Here is a 7,490-nt window from a genome sequence, read left to right as displayed (position 1 = left end):
TTTATACTTAAAGCTGTTGGAGGCCTAAACACTGTAGCTATTTTTATTCAACATTTAATGGGTAAGATTCTTGTCTTAAGCAGCTGCTTTATTTCCCAGCATAAGAGCTTCAGACTGATTTCTGTAGAAGTACTTTCTTCTAAAAGGTACTTTCTGTGCTCATTTTAAAAGAGTTGGTCAAAGCCTGTTGCAAAAGCACACGTAAAGTATAATTAACACATGAAAAAATGATATGAGATTGTATTGAAACACCAGCTGGCACAACAAAGATCACTGTTACCCAGGAAAAATACAGAGATGCTCAGAAAGAAAACACTTCATGAACAGCACTGTATATTGTTATGTTGGTGTTGATTTCGTATCAATATGATTGCAAAAGAGCTTTTCCCTGGCAGCATTTTTTTTTGTTGTTTTGGAGTATTTACTGCAAAGTTCAAATTTGTCTGAGTTGACTGACTGCTATTGAAGATGTTTCTTTGGGGCATTGCCTTGTCTCTGCACGGAAGACCTGAAGAAAGGTCCGTCCTGACAAGCAGAAAGTGAAGCACAGGTGGTAAGAGGCCTGCATGGATGGGCAAGGAGCTCCTGGCTGAACCCAGACAGGAAGTGTAGGAGAGGTGGAAGCAGGGGCAAATGACCCAAAAGGAGCACAGTTGCTTTCTGAACTTTCAGGGATAGAGTTAGGAAAGCCAAGGCAAGGGATTTCAAGGGCAAGAAGAAAGGATTCTGCAACTATGTAACAGCAAAAGGAAGACAGGGAAAAAAGGTGTGCCTGCCAGTGCTCAATGGAGCGGGGGAACTTGTCACAAGTGGTGTGGAGAAGGCTGAGATACTTGTTGCCTTTCTTGTCTCAGTCTTTATTGGTAAGACTAGCCTTAAGGAATCCCATACCCACAAGACCAGAGGGAAAGTCTGAAACAAGGTAGGCTTTACCTTGGTGGAAGAAGCCAGGTTAGGGAGCATGGAAACAAACTGAACGTGCTTAAGTCTCTGAGGCCTGACAAGTTGCACCCATGAGTGCTGAAGGAGCTGGCTCATGTCATTGTCTTTGAATGGTCGTAGCAGTTGGGAGAGGTTCCTGCAGACTGGAAGAGAGCAAATTTCACTCTTATCTTCAAAAAGAGCAGGAAAGAAGAATTGGGAAGCTACAGGCCAGTCAGCCACACCTCAGTCCCTGGGAAGTCGACAAAGAGAATCATCCTAGAAAGCACTTCCAAATACATGAAGCTCAAGAGGATGACTGGGAGTAATTACCATGGATTTATGAAGGGGAAATCATGCTTGACCAATCTCATTGCCTTCTACAATGAGGTGACTGGCTTGCTGGATGAGGGGAGAGCAGTCGGTATTGTTTACTTTGACTTTTGTAAAGCTTTTCACACCGTCTCCCATAACATCGTCATAGACAAGCAGACAAAGTATGGGTTAGACAAGTGGATAGTGAGATGGACTGGAAACTGCCACAGTGCTTGGGCCCAGCAGCACAAAGTCCAGCTGGAGGCAAGTCACTAGTGGTTTACCACTGGGGTCAGCACTGTGCTACTTCTTCATTAATGATCTGGATGATGGAGTGCAGTGGACTCTCAGCAACTTTGCAGATGACACAAAAATGGAAGGAGTGGCTGATAGAGCAGATGGCTATGCAGCCATTTAGAGAAACCTCGGCAGGCTGGAGAACGGCAGAAAGGAATCTCATGAAGTTTAACAAGGGAAAACACAAAGCCCTGTGCCAGGGTAGGAGTAACCTCAGGCACCAGTACATGCTGGGGTCTGACCAGCTGGAAAGCAGCTCTGCAGAGAAGGACCTTGGGGTCCTGGTGGACACCAACCTGACCATAAGCCAGCAGTGCAACCTTACAGCAAAGAAGGTCAGCAGCATCCTGGGCTGCATCAGGAGGAGTGTTGCCAGCAGGCCAAGGGAGCTGATCATTCCTCTGCTCAGCACCAGTTTAGGCCACATCTGGAGTGTTGTCTCCAATTCTGGGCTCCCCAGTACAAGGAAGATGGAACTTAGTGGAGCAAGTCCAGTGCAGGGCCATAAAACTGTGCCAGAATATGTGGATTTCTTAATTTTGATCTAGTTCTGAGGTGTGATATGATGAAGTGTTTTAGAAATAGAAATAGTTTTTGAAACTAGGAGCTAATACCTCCTCTAAAATTGAGACTTGGGACCTAATGTGACATCGATCTTAGTAGTATTTTAACTTACTGAGGTTAAATACTGAACATGGAGATAGGATTCTAATATGCTAATTTAATTACGTGTTTGTTTTCTTACTTCATTCTGGTTTTATTGTCATCATTTGGGGGTAGGTAAATAAGTTGCTTTTATTGACAGCATCAGCTCTCGTGGAGAATTCAGCGTGGTCTGTATTAAATTACCGAGAAATCTCAATTAAAGGTATGTTTAAGGCAAAATTCTGATCTGTAAATGTCAGGAATATGTGAACTATAGAGAAAAGAACCAGCCTTCACTAATGGGAGCTAGCAGAACTGGGGTTTGGATAAGGAAACAATCGCTTCCTGAGTTTTACAACCTGAATTTGGTTCTCTTCTCTTTAAAGACTGATTTGCTGCATGAAGGTGATTTCAGCTTGGCATCAAGAGATGCTGATGGGTAGTACCAATGTAATTGGATTAGATTTGGTTTTTCTTTGTTTTGAAATATGCTTTTAATCTAAACCGACTGGAGTAATGAATAGATTTCTGTGTTTATAATTTTCTGATTTCAGTAGTTTTAGATAAGGATTACCCACTTTGATCTGGGTAGTGCTGTGTCAGAATCAGGCATTGTACTTCTTACTGGTTTTGTTGTATAAGTCAGCATGAACGGACTTGAAGAATGCCTCAGAGCACAGCTGGATGTTCATCAAATGTGTTGGCTGCATATTCGATTGAATCAATGGTTTATTTAGCCATCCTCAACACTAAAATCCTAATCACTGATAGAATAGCATACTCAAATGAAGAATGTCATGCTACCATTTAGTTATTGGCAGACTTAGCCCTGGGCACAAACCTGATACTATTTGGTATCAACTGTTTGGTAATGAACTGTGTGACAAATTCTACTTCCAGTTGTTACCTATGAGGAAGGAATTAATTCAGCAACAGAATACCTGTGGGTGTCAAGGGGGAGACTTGTAAGAAGATCAAAAATGGCTGGTGTCTGGCAGCACGGAGCATCTAGAGGGCTGGTTATTCCCTGGCGTGCTCCGTTTCAGCAAGGGGGCTGGTTTCTGTCTGGGGAAACAAGTGCTGCCTTGGAGCAGAAGTGAGAGAGCAGTGCCTGTCCTGGTGTCTGCAGCCAGCTCCCAGCAATAATCACTTCTAAAGCTGTAATCACAGCCACGTGGCAGCACTGTGCCTTTTCTACTGCTTTCTATTCTTAGTGCTTGTAACAAGGGATTAAAGAGCACGATAAAAATATAGGCTTAAAAAAAGTAGACTGTTACAAAATATGATTTCCTTTTGAAGGACTGTATTTAGTACATGATGAATCCTGTAGGGGAGGCATGTATGCATTTCCAGTCACTGCTAAGGTTTCAAAACTATTTTAAGAACAGCAGAACCTGGCTGTTGTCATAGTAGCAATAAACCTTTTAATCCCACTTCCTGTGAAGATGAAGCTGTTGTGTACTTAATCTGTTTAAAGATTGTCAAGGCTGTTTATGTTACAGGGAACTAGGGATACAGCACCAAGAAGGTGCTACTTGTTGCCCTGGGCAAGTTTAGTGCTCTTGTCTATTTTGATGGTGTTTGATTAGGATTGGCTGGGGGACAGATCTCATGACAAGCTAGTAGGAGGATAGTCACCTGGGAAGCTGGTCTTCATTTATACCATGATTTGTTGTCACAGTTAAATGAAACTGTTTTAGATAGTTCTGGGCAGGAGCTTGCCACTGTTGTGAATCTCCCATAGTTTAAAAGCATCCTTTTTGAGGAAGTCCTTTCATCCTCAGTGCTTCCATTCCTTAGAGTCTCTGAGGCTTCCCAAACAGCATTGGGTCATATTTATATATTGCTGTAAAGTCTGTAGTCCCTGAAAAAGTTAACACAATGAACAATTCCAAATTCCTTGGAGTATTTGGATAATGCAGGGTGACTTATTCTTAAATGTACAATAGGTGGTCAAGAGAAATCCGCAGAAAACTGACAGATTCTTCAACTTTTTTTCGGAGATCAGTTTAGCTAGATAGGGAGAATTTTAAATGTCATGTCAAAATAATCATTATAATAGAATTTGACATCCTGAACCAAAAATAAGGTGAACATTTGTTCATGTGTATCTAGAACTAAGAGTGACCTTCCTTCTCACCAGATCAAATTTCTCAGTACTTGCTGACATCTGTGCCATTGCCAGTTGATTTGTTGTAGACTGGTTACTATGCTGGATTACATAACCTCACGTCCTGCAAATAAGCAATATGCATCTTCTGTTTGAACCAATTTTTTGATTGATATGTACTGAATAACAGCAACAGTTTGGGCATTTTTATTTGTTTGTTTTCCTGAAGCCTGCATGTTCTGGCTGGATGGACACTCAGTCTTTAGGACAAATCACATGACAGTAAATGAAAGAATGTTTCAAAGGTTAGCTATTATTTGCCCCTCTGAGAAGTTTTGATCATGGGTAATTGATTTTTGCTCCTTCCCCTCCTTTCCAGCAGCCCTTAGTTCAACATGACATGGAAAGATGCGTCAGACAAACCATTGACTATTATTCCCATCCCTCTGTCTGTGGATGAGTTCCTGGTATTAGAGGGAAGATACTGCAAAAGTTCTTCAACACTCTCTTGACTGAAATGTCATAGCAGTTTTAGCAGTTTTGAATAACTGCCTACCTCTGTGGTGACTTTGTTTGATGTCTGGTGCTACCACTACACCTTTTCATCAGATCTAATTATACCTCAGGGTGCCTTGCGCACTGACTTACCGGCACCATCATTTGACTCCTGTGCATTTGATCTGCCCTTGCAGGCTTTGAAGGTGCTGGTTGGCTCCCATCGGCACTAAGGGATGGGGAAGGTGTTTCCTTCCTCTTTCCCCTTCCTCTTCAGAGTGTTGGCTTCAGGCGCCGTGGGGAGAGAGCAGTGAACACCCCCCAGATGGGACACAGGCCAGAGACCCTGGTGTGGGGAGAAAATCCCCTCAGCCTGTCCCATGTGGTCCCCAGGAGGTGTCCTGTATAGTGTCCCTACCAGAAGACTGGTTAGGTGGGGCAGAAGATGTCTTCCCAGCAGAACTGTTTGTGTTACTATTCGGAGGGGCTTTGGAAACTTTTCAATTTGACACTGTGAACAAAACGGAGTTCTTATTTTAAAACAGCTTCTGTTCTGAAACATTCTTAACATTTAAAAATAGTAATTCAGATCTTTCAGTGTTTTATTTAATCTGAAGGATTCAAAGCTTTGTCCCACTTTGGAATTTTTTTTCACCACAAATATTAAATAATTTTATGGCATGAGGGAACTGTTTCATCCTCTTATTAGATGGTAAAAATGATAGTAGAGGGGTTTTTTTTCAGTTTATATAAGCAACACTGTTTGGTATTTATGCTACCCAGTTGATTTCTTAAGGGAAAATCAATCCAGTTTGGGGATAACTCTGTTATCAATTTTCTTTACTGAGCTGTATTATGCTAAACTAATTCTTAAGTGTTTTGATCTGGCTGGTGAGTAGATGGAGGCAGAATGGAAAAAGGTACCTCTGTATTCATTAATACCTCTGTAGACCCTTAAAATATTGAGGCATATTATTCTAATTTGTGTCAAAGATTTTGATCATAATTTTGGGTGGGTGTCCTTTTGGTGCAGTATTTTAGATCAAAACCTGTAAATCCTGTAGTTTTATGTCCATCTCAACTCAAGTTCTGCCAGATTGCATGAGATATGATTAATACTTACAATAGTAGCTAAAATTAAATCTCATGTTTTAATAAGAAAGCAGATTTTATCAATAGTCTCTAAACTCTGCAGGATGAGATCATCATTATGTCAATGTCTTACACAGTGCTGAGTATTTTGACACACGTAGCAATGGAGTTTGTCTTTTATTAGAAACAAATTGAAAAGCTGGATACAAATGTCTTCCACTCTCTGTTACAGGAATGGTCAGTGCCTCCAGGTGCTGCTTGGTCTTTAGTGGTTTTTTTTCAAATGGTTTTACTGTAATTATAGAGATGAGAGCTCTTTATGCTTAATCTTGTAATGAGTTTGTTTGCGTAATGCATTTACCCAGGTGGACTTCGTAGATGATGAAGCATAGAGCCTGCATGTGCTGCACTGCTGGACATGCCGCTGGGGATAAACCAGGGATAAGTGAAAAGGCTGCAAGAGAAAACAATGTAGAGAGCTCTAACACGATCACTGGAGTTAGTGATACACTGTATGTATTAAAAAAAAAATCAAATGTTAAAACAGTGACCATTGCTAGCTGGGGATGATAACCTTGAACTAGCAACTGTGAGAGAGTGAACTGCTGTCTCCCACTACAGTTCTGTGAATGTTGCCTTGGACATTCACGTCTGTGGCTGATAAAGCTAGAAATAGATACTGCAACATAAGTATGTGCCTGAGAAGATGAGGTATGTGGTTTGTAGCTTTACTTCTTATTCCACAGGGTTTATACCAAGTGGTTTGCTTTGTCAGACTGAGCAGTTATTTAAAAGCAATTCTTGTTGGGGTTCGCAGTTTTTTCTTCCCATTTAAAAATCTAGGCCTGTGAATTGTCCCCCTTGTGTTGCTGAGTTAAACCCCAGAGAGAGAGTGAAGAAGCTCACTGATTTATTCCACAAATGTTTCCAGGACCCCTTTGAAATAAGCTAGAAACTGGAATGCCTGTGGTCTGCTTTCAGATGGATATTTAAAGGATATGATTTTTGCATGAGGTACGCACATGATAGGAAACCTGCATTTCTGGCTTGTGTGTGCCTCTGGGTGAGAGGAACGGTTGATTCTCTTTGGCTCGGAGACCTGTGAAGAAGACAGAAGAATGTCTCACATGAACCATCCTCAGCTTGGCAGCTTCATACTGTCATTTGCTTCTAGTGCTAAAACCAGCATAGCTGAGTACGGTATTGCAGTCAGATGTGGTAGCTCCCAGCCATTATGGAAAAGCACCAGAAGTTTCACTTCCACCTGTGCCACTTTCTACAATTTTCCTGGCATCCACAAAAGCAGGAGTGGGTGTTTCTAGTGGTTGCTCCCCTGTTTTGTTCTCAATTAGCTCTGCCTTTCCTGCTTTCATATATCTGAAATCCATGTGCGTGAAGGAAAGGTGGAATAGAGGAAGAACACACAGGAGAAGGCTGATAGATTTAGCAACGGTGTCTCTCGATGTGGTGTATACTGTAGTGAGAGGTTTAACACCAAGTTTTCCTGATTTAATATGGCTATGAAATGACCCGACAGGCACCATTTGCTGAGTGCATAGAAGTCGCTGGTGTTTTCAAAATGATGACTGCACAGTCAGGCCCTTAATAGTTAGAT

Source organism: Strix uralensis, chromosome 4 (assembly GCF_047716275.1).
Source record: "Strix uralensis isolate ZFMK-TIS-50842 chromosome 4, bStrUra1, whole genome shotgun sequence".
Taxonomy (NCBI): domain Eukaryota; kingdom Metazoa; phylum Chordata; class Aves; order Strigiformes; family Strigidae; genus Strix; species Strix uralensis.
The sequence above is the reverse complement of the archived record's forward strand: the minus strand, read 5'-3'. Positions refer to the sequence as shown.